This window comes from Chinchilla lanigera, unplaced genomic scaffold, assembly GCF_000276665.1.
Source record: "Chinchilla lanigera isolate Chin_1 unplaced genomic scaffold, ChiLan1.0 scaffold00049, whole genome shotgun sequence".
Lineage (NCBI taxonomy): Eukaryota > Metazoa > Chordata > Mammalia > Rodentia > Chinchillidae > Chinchilla > Chinchilla lanigera.
The window spans coordinates 12,080,308-12,094,952 of record NW_004955450.1 but is presented as its reverse complement, the minus strand read 5'-3'; the positions used below and the strand labels follow the sequence as shown (position 1 = coordinate 12,094,952).

Below are 14,645 nucleotides of genomic sequence, written 5' to 3'. Positions count from 1 at the left end.
CTCGAGGCTGGGGTGCAGGGGGAACTTGGGGGCCCAGAGGAGGAGGCGAAGGAGCAAGGGCTCGGGGTCCTGGAGGTGCAGCGGGGCCGCGAGCGGGGTCCCGCAGGGACAGAGTGGGGGGACGCGGGAAGCCGATCGCGGAGAGAAAAGCGCGTAGTGGGTGTGAAAATGGTTAAAAGATAGCGAAGAGGAAGGAACTGTGAGGGGAAGCGCGGGGTGGGAGGAGGAGAGGGACGCGGAGCGAAGGGACGGAGGACACGAGGGACGAGGGAGGTGAGAGCAGGCGTCGGTGGGGTCCGGGGGCGTGAATGACCCCGGGGCGAGGCGTGAGGGGCGCTGGGATGAGAGGTCCGGACGGGGCTGACCCGGGCGGGCCCGGCGAGAGAGCGTGGCGTGGGGGGACTTGGTGGAGAAAGTAAAGGAGACCCGGGGTGAGGTGGAAGGGAAGGGGGAGCCGCTGGAGAGGTGGAGCAGAGAAGACCGAATGGAAAGCGAGAGGAAACTAAGCAGCGGGTGCAGGACTTTCCCCGGTAACTGGGACCACTGGGGACCAGGCTTTCTCTTTACGGCGCTTGGATCAAGTGCAGGAGAAAACAAAAAGTGACTAACGGTGGAATAATGTGCATGGGGTGTTAAGTTGTTCCACGAGTGTTCCCGGGCTGTGCAGGGGCTTGGTTGGTGAAATTTTGGAAATGATGTGGTCCGGAAAAGATGGCTCACCCCTGTGTTACCATCTCCTGAGAAACAAAACTTCTTATCTTTTTAAACGCTTAGGCTTGAACGTCTAATAACTTTTAAGCCAGGGAATCGATGTTGAATTCTGCCTGCCTCCCTGTGTATTTTGCTTTGGTTTTAATTATTGCTTGTTAAGTACTTCACAACATGTGATCTCCCTCTCCCATTACGATTGATTCAAGAGTTTTCTAATCTTGCCTGGGAGCTGTCCTTCCTACTTTTGTAGAGAGACTGTGTCAGGTAACAAGATCTGTAACTTAACCATGAACGGAAGAGCACATCAAAACTGGCTTTAAACTGCCTGCATAAGTGAGTTTAACTTTTTAACAGTTCAACTAATTAAATACCTGAGGAATCTTAGTTTGGGGTTGTCTGAATGATGTTTCTGGCTTCTAATAGTAGCTTATTTAGGCATCTTTCAAATGATCTTACGCAGCGTATTTCACCATGAATTTCTGGGTTGGGAAATAATAGAGGGCTAGTTCTTTAGTAATGAGTGTGTTTAAATATTTGTGTGTTTTAAGGATATTATCTTTTTAAAAACAATATTTGGGTATAAAGCACTTTTCAATTCAAGTATTGGGAAAGACTTTCATTTGTTTATTCTAATCTCTTTCATACAGATTGAGCGGTCTAAAACTGTTGTCTGGCTTAGGGAAGTTTGAGTTCCAAATTCTTGGCAGTCAGTCTTGAGTGGGACTTTTTCTCTTCTGAGGAAGCAGATTTTAAATGTCATCTCTCAAGTGTATTTCCAAAAGATTTGGTGGGAGCTGGTACAGCAACTAAAGGGTGTTAATTTTTGACACTGGTACAAATTTAAAAACCCCAACTAACTCTTTCCTTGTTGAATGCATACTGCAGTTGCAGATGGTAACTGCAAGTTGAGTGGGTGGACTTTATCCATTCTTTTTTTTTTTTTTGTCTTTTTGAGGCAGGGTCTCCCTATGCAGCTCAGGCTGGCCTTGAGCTCACTTTGTAGCCCAGGCTGGTCTCGAACTCGCAATGATCCTCCTGCCTCAGCTTCCTGAGTGCTGGGATTACAGGTGTGCGCCACCACGCCCAGTTTACTTTATCCATTTTTTGTGTGATCCCCCCAAGTGTCCTCTTGCCCCGAAAGTGAGTAAATCACACTGATGCTGTTTCTGTTAAATTCTTTAGATGAATTTTTGCTTATTTGTAAGACTTTTATTGGTTCTTTTTGTTTTTTCCTTTAATTTTTAATTTTTTTTTTTGGTACCGGGAATTGAACTCAGGACTTTGCGCTTGCCAGGCAGGTGCTTACACCACTGAGCTATGTCCCTAGCCGTTTTCCTTTCATTTTTGTCCCATATTTTCTGTAATGGTATCTGATGACTTTTAAAATAGTAGCTCTTAAAATTATTTTTCTGGCAGGAGGTGTAGCTCAGTGCTATAGCACAAGCTTAGCACTGCATGAGGCCCTGGGTTCAGAACTGCCCCAATAAATAAGTACATAAATAAGTAGTTTAAAAAGTATTTTCATTCTGAAGGATTAGAATTGAGTGAATCCCAATGCCCCTCCGCCTCAATGGAGATTGAACCATGGGCCTCAAGCCTGCTAAGCAAGGGCTTGTCACTTAGCTATATCCTCAAATGCTAAGTGTATTTTATTTTTTAAACGATGAAATGAGTTTCTTTGGAGGTTTACAGCTATTAAAATGAAAACCTGTGTCTTGCAACGGTTTTGCATAGGAGGTAGACATTAAATGGGGTGAATCTCGTGAGCTATCTTGGTTTTCATATTTTTTGTGTGTGTGGTGGATGTGGTTAAAAAGAAGCTGTGAACTGTGTCTTCAGTTGACACAGAAGGGGGGAAACGCTATACCTCTTGTTTAGCTCCAGAGCTCCAACAGGAAGTGGTAGCACACTGCTTTCAAACAGCAGAAGAAGTTATATATCTGAAACCTAATGCTTTGCTGTTGAAATTAAACTGGGAAAATTAGTTAAATGTTAATGCCATTCTGGTGAGAATTTCCGCAGACTCATCATTGACCATAAACATAGACTGGCAGTGTTCAGATCTCTAGCGGCAATGTCAGCCATCCCCCGTGCCCAGGAGATCTGAAGCTGTTGAGGTGCCCCTTTGTGGCCTGTCTCTTCCCCCGTCATAATTGTATCTTGAAGTACCTGTGTGTGTAAATTCCTAGGCTTTTCTGTGACTGGGTTTTTACAAGGTCTGCCCTAGCATTCTGACAAAGCTTGATAAGCTCTGCCTCACAGAAAAGATCCATTTCTTCTTTGGTTTGGTTTTTTTCCGGTACTGGGAATCGAACTCACAACCTCACGCTTGCCAGGCAGGCGCTGTGCCGCTGAGCTAAATCCCCAGCCCCAAAGATCCGATTCTTAATGCCTGGGGTTTGTGTGTGTGTGTTTTGGTCGCTATGTACACGTCTTGTTTCTTTCATAACAATACCTTTTAAATCTTGATTTGCCTTTTTAAAAGTTTAGGTTGTTTTAGAAATGGGGGCCTGCCATCTTCAGACTCTCTCTGATTAAGGGTTCTGTCATCACAAAAGCAAGAGACAGTAATATTTGATTCCGGATACATTCGTCTCACAGATACTTTCTCACTTCTCTAAGGTTTTGCCATTCTGGGTCTTCTCATTTCCTTTCTGCTCTTTGTGGTGGTAAAAAGTAGATTTTCTTTAATCTGGCTTTTTGGAGATCTTGGAGTATATCAGTCAGATAATATTTGTTAATTATGGAGTACGGATATTTTTATCCACTTGAAATTAGAGACCCAGTGCCTAGGACCAACTAGCCTTTTAGGTCAAATATTGAAAAATTGTCAATTACCTCCCCAAATCCCCTTACATAATCAAATTAATATTTAATTAAATGTCTATAAAATATATTAAGGTAACTGGGAATGCTAATGCAGTTAGCTATACATGTATCTCCTATCTGATGTGGACTCATTTTAGTATTTGTGAGAGGGCATACCGACATGTTAAAAGGGAACAAGATGCTGGTGGAACATAAAGAGATAAGCCAGCTCTGTCCTCCAGGACAACCTAAGCATCTTCCCTTTGTGGTCTCTCCCTTGCCCTGCCCCCTTCTTCCTGTTAGGTATTTCCTGAGTGGTTTCATTATTTAGTGTAGTCATAGTTTGAAAGCAGAAAGTGTTAGAAATTATCTACTTTATCCCCCTGTCCCAACTTTATAAATGAGGGGAAAGAAAAGGTTTAGTTAATGCCTCAGAGTCACACAGTTGGTTGTAGCAGAGCTTCTGGTAAAACCTCCACTCCAAGTCTGTGTCACTTTTCACAATGAGACGCTGCTAATTTGGGTCAGTCTGATCATCTCCATAAATTCAAGTCACCACATTTTCTAGGGAGGAATTCGATTTTGCACATATGTCTCTAAGCGAGGGAAGTTGAGCTGCTTCCACTTTGATTAGTTATGTCCGTGTAGAGAAATAGTGTTCATGCAGTGGCTCGGAGCATTATAAGGGTTCATACTGGGATAACTCAGCACATAGCTGTCCTTTGCTCTTTCTTTTTCTGTCTATAGGTTCAGGTTAAGAGATCAAAGTATGTTCTGCCATTAAATTTCCTTCCACCTGCACAGTAACTAATGAAACTATTAATAACCACATGTTGGTAATTACTTTGGCTTAGTCTCATTAGAACACTTTCAGACATTTTATTCTTCATCATGGCATATTTTTCTTGGGTTCTCTTTCCCTAAAGTTAGAGTTAGCACACTATAGGCCCTGGGCCAGTTGTGGCCTGCAGCCTGTTTTTGTGCTGTCTACAAGGCTAAGATTGGTTCCTATATTTTCTTTTTGTTTTTTTTTTCCGGTACCAGGAATCGAACTCATGACCTTGCGCTTGCCAGGCAGGTGCTGTGCCACTGAGCTAAATCCCCAGCCCGGTTCCTATATTTTCAAAGGATACTTAAAAAATAAAACAAAACAATGAAGAATATGCAACAGAAGACCATATGTGTCGTATAAAACCAAACAATATTTACTAACTGGTTCTTTGTAGAGTTTGTTGACCCTTGCTTAAAATTAAAAACCGTTGTTGGTTGGTAACATTTCAAAGCTTTTTATCAAGAATTATTGACTGAAAAACAAACTCTGTCATATTTACATTTTTATCCAAGATGATATCAACATTTGGCTGAGCATAATCCAGATATGTAGAGTAAGCTGATTTTAATTTTCATAGTTGTTTTCCTTGGTTTCAACTTTTCAAACAAAAATGCGCAAGGAACGTGTAAGCTCACATTGGACATTTTGTGCATAAAGCCTTATTTTTTTGGGGGGGTATGGGGACTCGAACTCAAGACTTCATGCTTGTGCCACTGAGCTAAGTCCCTGGCCCGCAAAACCCTATTTTCATGTCATTGTATTCTTTGGTAGCTGTTAGTAGATTTCCCATGTAAGTAATAGCTTTGATAGCAACATTGGTTCAGAAAAAGTAGAATTTATTACCAAACGATTAAGGGTAAAACTCATCCCCTCAGTGAGTGGAAAAAGGCTTTCTACAAATTCAGGCTGGGCACAAGGAAACTGAGTCTGGGATTCAGGTGTGAATCTGTCTTACAAATAAGTGGACTTTAATAAAAGAGCCTTACCAGCTGTTCTACAGGCCTCCAGTCAGGGAGGGGGTTCTCTTGGCAACAACAGCAACATTGTTTGGATCCACTGAGAAAAAGCTGGAGGGGCACGGGTTTGGTTATTGTGTGAGAAGGAAACAAGTCTAGCTTTGAAGGCAAGGAGAAATTCAGCAGTTGATTTTTGCATTGATTCCCATAACTGAATCTGAAAAGAATCATAGAGTCCAAATGGGAAGACGCGAGAGCTGCTGGCATAGCCCGAGGCTGCCTCTGGCTGAGCTCTGCCTGCCTGCGCACGGCTCCGCTCTAGGGATCAGCTCGCCTGGGGGTGTTACCGTTGCTGTTTGGGAAAAGTTTGCAGGAAAGTTTTCATAGGATGAGAAGAAAGTTGGAATGAGGGTGGGAAGTGGGCATTAGATACTCCAGTGTGTCAGGTCACCGAGCTTCTGAAATGTAAGTAGCCCTGGAAAGCTGAAAAGGGAAATGCGGGGTAAGTTGTTCCTGCCTAGGTCAGAGGTGCAAACTCAAACATGCCAGGTAGGAGCCATGTGTAAGGGATGTGAACAAGGATATGGGCCCGGAATAGAAGGCGTAGGCTGTGGTGTGGACCCAGAGAATCCAGGCGGTATGTTCCCCATCTAAGGAGCCTGTGCATTTCAGCCATCGCTTTACCGTGCTATCACCATGCCGGGAAATCTCATATTGCAAAGTATGCTGAACATTTCTCATGAAATCCCAAATTCTATGAGCAACTAAACAGGAAGAAGAAGGAGAAGAAGAAAACAGTGTGGGGGTCAAACACAGATATTTGTGGCCAGGTGAGGCTTGTGAACTGCCAGCTTGCAAGTGAGGCATGGTGGTCACGGGTGTATGGTAGGTATGCTATTTTAGAATTGATCCTTTATCAGAATTGGTGTTTGCACGAAGAAGTCCTAAATTGTTCTATTTCCCTGGTACGTGAAGCAGACTGCTTCATGTTCGGTGTTGGGATGATAACATGTTGAGTTAAGAACAGTGAGTTTGGGGGCTGGGGATATAGCTCAGTGGCATAAGCACCTGCCTGGCAAGCGCAAGGTCATGAGTTCGATCCCTAGTACTGCAAAAAAAACAAAAAACAAAAAACCAAGAACAGTGAGTTTGGGTCCCATCTGGGTTCGCATCCTGGCATTTGCTGCGCCTAGCTGTATGGCCTTTGATAGTTGTCCGTGCAGGGCTTTAGCTCTGTCATCTGTGGTGAGTGTAATAATACTGTACCTGCCTTTTGAAGTTGTTGTGCCTTCTCAAAAGGCAGGAATCAGGTCTCAGCTTTTAAATCTCTGAGGCCTGTGTTAAATGACTACATAACTGGGTGAATTAATGGATGGCTAGATGAACTGTGAGAATGTATGAACTATAAAGCACCACGTGAATTTCTTGTTCTTTCGTAGTGTTAGAGATGCATAGATGATGTCTTGAGTTAAAGTTCCAAGTGTTTGAATTAACACAGGAATGTTATCTCCCACTGTATAAAATGCAGTGTATCCTTCTATAATGTTTTAAATGGTTGTTTTAAAATATGAAAGGTATTTCACTTATCTTTCAGTCCACACAATAAGCTGTCTTAACACCTTGCTTCCAAACTCCCACCAACACAAATACCAAATAGAAATGCAGTGAAATCACTGGGTTTCATCAGAAGAGCCATTTCAGCTTTGTCTCTGCCCATCAGCTTCACACAATGCAACAGATGCCTGTTAACGGTTTCATGCCCGTTTTTAATTAGCAGATGGAGCTCTGTTTGTGTCTGTGTTCTTCCTAGCATTTGTATGAGTAATAGTATAGTGAGTGGATTCGAACTGGACTGGGTGTTTGGGCTGAATACAGCCAAATTCAATTTTTTTTTTTTAATTTGAGACAGGGTCTCAGTGTGTACATCAGGCTGGCCTTGAGCTCACTTTGTCACCCAGGCTGGCCTTGAACTTGCGGAGACCCTCTTGCCTCTGCCTCCTGAGTGCTGGAACCACAGACATGCACTACCACACCTGGCCCAAATTCTATTTTTAAGAAGATGTCTATAAACATTTATTATATAGAACCATTTATTCTATATAATATGCTGTTCAATGGAACAGTATGTGTCTAGGTGGGTATTTTCTTCCCTTGTAAGTAGGAAATTGCTATTTTATAGTTTAAGTGAAGGTTTTAGTTTAGTCTTGAATTATCACAAGGTGGCTTTCTTTAAAGACTTGATTCCAGATCTTGGCATAGTATGTTGAGGAATATGCAAAGCTGTCGTGAAAAATGCCATTTGAAGCCTGGAAGGCTGTGTTCTGCAGAGCTCTGAGGTTCTGTCTGAGCCAGGGGAGATTCTGGGCTGTGGTGGATTCCTGACATCTGCCCTGGGGCACTGCAGGTGGCAGCGTCCAACACCTGCTGCTTTCCAAAGCGAACAGGGAGCTGTGTGCTGTTGCACACGTTTTGGCTAAATGTCAGTATTAACATTATTATTACAGTGACTAATTATTGGATATGTTGTGTCTAGAGGTGTGTATTTTTTCTTTGTTCGTTTTTTGGGGGGGATTTTTCTTGTTTTGAATTGAATTGAGAACCCGAAAGGAATTCTGTGCTTGATTGCTTTAGAGGAAGAACTAAATCTGCTTCATCTGGTTTTTTCCTAGTTACTTGGTTCCTCAGGACTTCTTTTGGAGGCTGAGTATCATTTAGAAGGCAAGAAATAGTTTACAGACTGTTTTCCTCAGCAGATCTGTTAGGTGCAGTGAAGTGTTTTCTTGCTGTCCTACTGGCGGCATTTAGTATGCTTAATTAGGTGCCTTGGTATTTACCTGTTGCTGAACTTTGGACGTTTTCTAGGGAGCTCTCGTCTTCCCTAACCAAGAATTTTAGTTGTTGGCTCCCAGGGTAAATGCTCACTCTCTGTGCACCGTCATGTTCATCAGATTTAGGCTTGCTGTCAATAAGATGCACAGACCACAGTGCTGCTTGTCATCCTGGGACCACATTGCAGGATTTCAAAGTGTTTTGCAAAAGCTGGGTTAGGGGCAGAATACCACCTCATCATGATGAAAGACAACCACAGAGGATTAGGCAGTGTGTAGCACTGCACAATTTTCTGCTGGCAGAGAGAGGACTGGCAGGACTTCCCACATCATATTATAATTTTGCATATTTTGGCAAAGAATTTGGTAATTATTTTAAAAAATCATAGATAGTTTCTTAGTGTATAAGGTGGAAGAGCAGCCTCTGAAGATATACGACCAAGTTTTGATATGAAATATAGGATGAGCTACTTAAAAGTTGAATTGAAAGTTTATTTCTTATGACCCTATGCAATATTTATCTGTAGTATGTATTACAAAATAATATACATACCCACCCACATATGCACGAACATAAAATGGAGTGCAAAAAGTTGAAAAGTTTGCATTGTAAGATGTTAGTGACTAACTCTAGTGCAAGTTGTTGATGGCTTATGAATTTGGAGGAGGTGCCTGTTTATGTTTTTCAAGGAGCTTTTAACTTTTACTCCTCTTCTAATGGTATCTGAGCTGAGGGTGGTGGTGCACGCCTGTAATCGCAGCACTCAGGAAGCTGAGGCAGGAGGTTTGCTGTGAGTTTGAGGCTAGTCTGGGCTACAAAGTGAGTTGAAGGCCAGCCTGAACTGTGTAGCGAGACCCTGTCTCAAAAAGACAAAAAAAACAAAACAAAACAAAAAAAAATCTGAATAAAATCTTGATACACAGCATGGAAAAATAGTTCGAGTTAACTTTGATGTTGAAATGGTACAGGCCGCTTTGCCACTCTCTCGTTGTTCTGTCCACTATCCCATCGCTCCCGGCAGGATTTGGAAAGGGGATTGGGTTGTGAAGAGGAATGAGAGCAGGACTCAGTTTCCCTCCTCTTTGGGTTTCTATAGCTTCTTGTTCCATCTCTTTTTCTTTTGTTAGCAGCTAGCATAGAGTGTTAGCCAAGGAATTAGAAACTTCTGCCTAAAACTGTCAGATTTAGTAGTGACCTTTGATTGCTATTACTTTCTTATATTGTTTAGAATTAGATGGTAAAAAATTAGTGCTTATGCCATAGCTAATCATGGCCATGGTGCACAGAACAGGTATTGCCCACAAGCAGAATCATTTGAGTTAGTGCATTTCCTATTGTGTCTGCTTACACTGTTTCAAATTTTCCAATGTTTATAGAAGCGTAGTGGGCTGGGGATGTAGCTCAGTGGTACGGCACCTGCCTGGCCTCCGCGAGGCCCTGGGTTTGATTCCCAGTACCACCCGCTCCAAAAAAAAAAAAGAATATAGAAGCATAATAATTTTGTGGAAATAGCAAAATAATATCTTCCATGTATTTTTATTATTTTGTTACAATTCAACTTTAAAACATGGGTGTATACTACCATCAAGAGTATGTTTATATCTTGATCCTTCGGCGTTCAATTGTGATAAACAGCACTATACTTTGTATTTATGCTGTGATTTCATCATATGATTTACACACTTTTAAAATCATCTCAAGTTGTCAGATAAAGCACGCACCATTGTGAAAAACAGTTGGTGCACATTTCTAATCCGACGTGTGCAGGTTCCTCCCAGAGGCCTGTTTCTCACTAGGAAAGGCGAGTTCAGGCTTTGATCTCATCAGTCTCTTCCGGTGGTGGCATTGTGTGAGTCCAGTGGAATCAGTGTCTGTAAAGAGAAAGGGCCCGTCCTTTACATCTGATGCTGGGTGAGGGTTCTTGTCGCTGGTGGGCACCACAAGAAGGTGGGAGAAGTGGCAGCATGAGTTCATTCAGACAGACCTGTCCTGTAAATTGGTGGCATTTTTGTAGTACTGTAGACTGCTTAATGTTTTTAAACCCTGTCCTTAAAAATGCCATGGCTTTAGTGTTAAAGCTAAATGTAATCAGAACAATAACTACTTGAAAGTTGGGAAAAGATGGGTATGTGAAGAGATGTATAAAATGTTCTCATTTTCTTCACACAGAGCGTGTAGGGTAGGTGGAAAGTAATCTAAGATTTTAAGAAGCCTTTTGCTGCCTCGTGAGTGTTGGGATGACAGGCATGTTCCACCATGTCCAGTCAAATCTTTTCCTCTTATACTTAAGCTGCCTTCACTTTTCTTGCTGTGAAAACTCTGATAGTTTAGTGTACAGCTGGATTTAGTCAACAGTTCGTGGGAGGAAAAGAAGGATTTGAACGAGGAGATCTAGGATCCAAGTACGTCTCTGCTCTTGATTGGCCATTTGCTTTTGGGTTAAAAAGGAACAGCTGGGAGTGGATTGAGGCTGCTAGATCTCCCGGAACGCTCACTGCTTATGAAGTTATGTGGGGGAAACTGTAGTGGTTTGTGCTGTTCGTGTCAAACACTAACTTACTAGCATTTTCATTAAGTTCATTCATTCAGTCTACCGCATTTTTTGGTCTGTAGAATTTTGAGAGAGGAAAGAGTTAATGAATATCGGGTCATTTTAACACAGTGAAGAAAAGGGCTATAAAGGGATAAATATGTTATGAAAGTGCAGCGGAGGGTTTGGGGAGAACTTCTAGAGGAAAGACAGAGAAGCTGGAATCAGAACCAGCGGGGGGTGGGTGTTGGTGGAATGGGAGTGACAGAAGTGAGAGGCGCCTGCCCTGCAGGACCCCACGGCAGTCTGGATTGGACAAACTCTGTGCCCCGTTGGGCTGATGCCTCGCGTGAGGAGGGGGATGCGGTAAGGGGTAAAGTTGATTGAAAATTAGTGGATTTTGAGGGGTGGCAGGGAGACTCCTCCCTACCCCCAGGTTGGGAGACAGGATCAATTGCTTCTTCCTTCACCTGCACCTCTGTTGTTTACATACTACTTTCACTTACATGCCTTTGTGTAAACTGCTTGATAACGGCAGTAGAAAGACATGGTTATTTACCTGTTCTAAACAAGGAATTTGCCCTTAGAGGGTAACTGGCTTGATCAGTGTCACAAGTTGGTAGAGCTGAGCCGCACTCCATTCAGTTCTGTGGACCGCACCCTGCCCCTCTCAAGGGGTGCTGGGGTTCCCTACAGGACCCGGGTGTGCTGGGCAGGAGTGCTAGTAACGGTCCCTGTTGGCAGTCTGGGAGAGTCACGTAAACTACCGAGGAACCGTGGAGGAGGTGTCGAGTGGGAAGATGAGCAAGGCCCCTTGGATGGACGGGCCCCAGCGATAGCTGACTGCAGCATGCATCATGTCGCCGTGGCCCCGAGAGGTCAGTGGACTTGTGGTTTCGGGTTGTCTCTTGGCCTCTAACTCAGTCCCTTAGGAGGCAACCAGATACGTGCACAACAGAATGGGGGCGGGAGGGACAAAATTTAATTAGGAATCTGATTCTTTTGTGGAAAGGAAACTAATTATATCAGAAATCTCTGCATTGTCTCTCCACATGAGCCGCTGGTTTGTTCTGCAGTGTGTGTTATTGGCCTTAGTGTTTTGCTGCCTTAATTGTGAGCTTCCTTCCTCAGGCAAGTCAACTTCTAGACTTCATGTTAGCTTGTTCTACTTTTCTTTCGTTATTATTATTATTTGTAATCAGGGTCTTGCTACATAGTTCAGGCTGTCCTTAAACTCACTATGTAACCCAGGCTGGCCTCAAACTCATGGTGATCCTGCCTCAGCCTGCCAAGTGCTGTGATTACAGGCATGCACCACCGTGCAGGGCTGCTTGTCCTACTTATAAAGGTGAAGTTTTATCTACTCTGGCTTTTGTTAGAAAATAAATTTTTCCTCCAGTCACAGAGGCATTTTGACTTAACTCCTAATTTGTTTGTTAACACCAAGTCTCCAGAATTCCCCTGTGAGCCAGCAAGAACAAAAGCCTGAGCAGCTACACTCGATATGACAAAAGTCCATGTGCTAAAACTCCTGAACTTGTCCATAGGGCAGCCTCTGGGCTCTGACTTAGCCTTTGCATTGTTCGTTTATACTATAGTCATTGGTTTCTCACTGCCCCCAAAGGATTGGAAGCCAGGCTGAGGGCCTCCTAGAGGCAGGCTCCCCACATCTGAGAGGAAGAAATGGCAGTGTGGTACTGCGAAAAAGACATTTGTTATATGACTTCCAGCAAGTCAGCAGTGAGCCTCTGGTTTTCATTTCTTATGTGCAAAAAAGGAATCACCCTAAAGCTACTTTAAAATCTCTGATCCTGTTACAACTAATAACGCATTGACAAAATGCAAAAAGTAGGTATAAAAACTCAAAATAACAGTGTAGATAAAAGAAACACAGAAGTTCAAATGCTGACTCTACTATCACTTATTTGGAGACCTTAGGCAAAAACTAACCATTTTCTTTTTTTCTTTTTTTTTTTTTTTGGTTTTTCTCCGGTACGGGGAACCGAACTCATGACCTTGCACTTGCCAGGCAGGTGCTTTGCCGCTGAGCTAAATCCCCAGCCCCACCATTTTCTTTATTGATAAATGAAGGGTAGTAACTCCCTGGGGAGATTTCTGTTTTGAGAACTAAACCCATTACCGTGCATATAATATCTTCAGCACATGAGAAAAAAAGGTGTGCATGCACGAGAGAGAGAGAGAGAGAGAGAGAGAGAAGGAGAAAGAAAGAGAAAGAGAGAAAGAGAGAGGATGAACCAGACCCGGTTATATGAGGCTAAGTCCAGAAAGCTTTAAGAACTTTGGCAACCTTTCAAGGCTTCATTGTTATAGCACTTGGTTTTAATAAGAGCTCACATTTATAGAGTGTCTACTGTATACCAAGTGCCTGTAGGCATTAACATTTTTCATGGTTTGACCCGTTTAATCTTTATGTCTTAGTTGTATTATTTCCTCCATTTTCCAAAATGCGGTCGTTGAGGCACAATAGTGGAGAACCTTCTGAAGGTCATGTAGCTGGTAAGCTGGTATAACCCAGTCCGATTTGAATTCAGGAAGTACGAGTCTAGAGTGTGTGTTCTTAAACACTGTCTTTCTTGCCTAAAAGGGATTGAGAAACACTTGAGGGGAAGAAGGGAAAACTCCGTTACCTTCAGGGAAGCAGGTACGGAGCAGGGTGAACCATTGGGCTACTTCGTACCCACCGGTAACCGCCCCAAGTTCTTCAGCCTTTCTGTTGTCCCTGCTCTTTTCTCTCTGGAGGGTTGATGTAAGGTGGTGCAATGCAGCAATGTAGAGGAGCATTTAGTACAGGGCCCAGCATGGAGCCAGGCTCAGGAGATGAGACAGGTTTTTTGTTTTACCAGGGAATTTAAGAAGTACGCATTAGGGTGAGTTCCATGAACAGGAATATTTTGGTTGCTTAGCCAATAAGTTTATAAGCCCAGCGCTTGGGAGGCTAAGGCAGGAGGATTGCCAGGACTTCAAGGCCAGCATGAACTACATAGGGAGACCCTACCACCAACAAAACAAAACAAAACAGGCAAACAAAAATTTTTGGTTGCTTAATAGGGGTGTGTGCTTCAGCATTCTGGAAAAAAGAATTTTTTTTTTAGATAAGGTCTCGCCATATAGTTCAAACCAGTCTTGAACTGACTGTGTAGCCCAGGCTGGCCTCAGACTTGCAGTGATCCTCCTGCCTCAGCCCCCTAAGTGCTTGGATTACAGGTGTGTGCTAGCATACCTGGCAAGAATTTATTTGTTTATTTATTTATTTTTATTTATTGAGACAGGGTCTTACTGTGTAGTCCAGGCTGGTCTTGAACTCACTCATGTGGTCCAGGCTGGCCTTGAGTTCATGATAAGCCAAGTGTGATGGCGCACACCTGTAATCCCAGCACTCAGGAGGCTGAGGCAGGATCGTTGCGAGTTCGAGACCAGCCTGGGCTACAAAGTGAGCTCAAGGCCAGCCTGAACTGCATAGTGAGACCTTGTCTCAAAAAAGATTTAAAAAGAAAAGAGTTCATAATAATCCTCCTGCCTCAGCCTTCTGAGTGCTGGAATTACAGGTGTGCACTCCCATGCCTGGCTCAAGAAAAAAATAGTTCTTTTTTTTTGTTTTTTTTTGTTTTTTGGTACCAGCAATTGAACTCACGACCTCTCGCTTGCCAGGCAGGTGCTGTACCACTGAGCTAAATCCCCAGCCCCAGAAAAAAATAATTCTTAAAAAAAGTTCAGGGCCACATGCATTTTACAAAGTGATGATTAGAAATATTCTTTAAACTCTTCCCTAGCATGAAGGTGATTGCCCCTGACCTTAGTTGTGCACAGAGGCAGTCGAAAGCAGCCCTTGACCTTGGGGGTAGTGTGGCAGTGTCATGTAAGGTGCAGGTTCTTCTTGGCTTTCCAACTGCTGCGTACTCACTTACTGGGTGTCTTCAGTTCCTGCCTGAGGGAAAACACAAACAAACAAAAAACAGTG

At 43.2% G+C, this 14,645-nt stretch overlaps 1 protein-coding gene across 1 annotated transcript in view; it reads left to right on the top strand.

The window, feature by feature from the left end:
• Rab8b (RAB8B, member RAS oncogene family) overlaps window positions 1–14,645 on the top strand; it is a 68,549-nt gene that overhangs the window by 380 nt on the left and 53,524 nt on the right. The window lies entirely within an intron of this gene.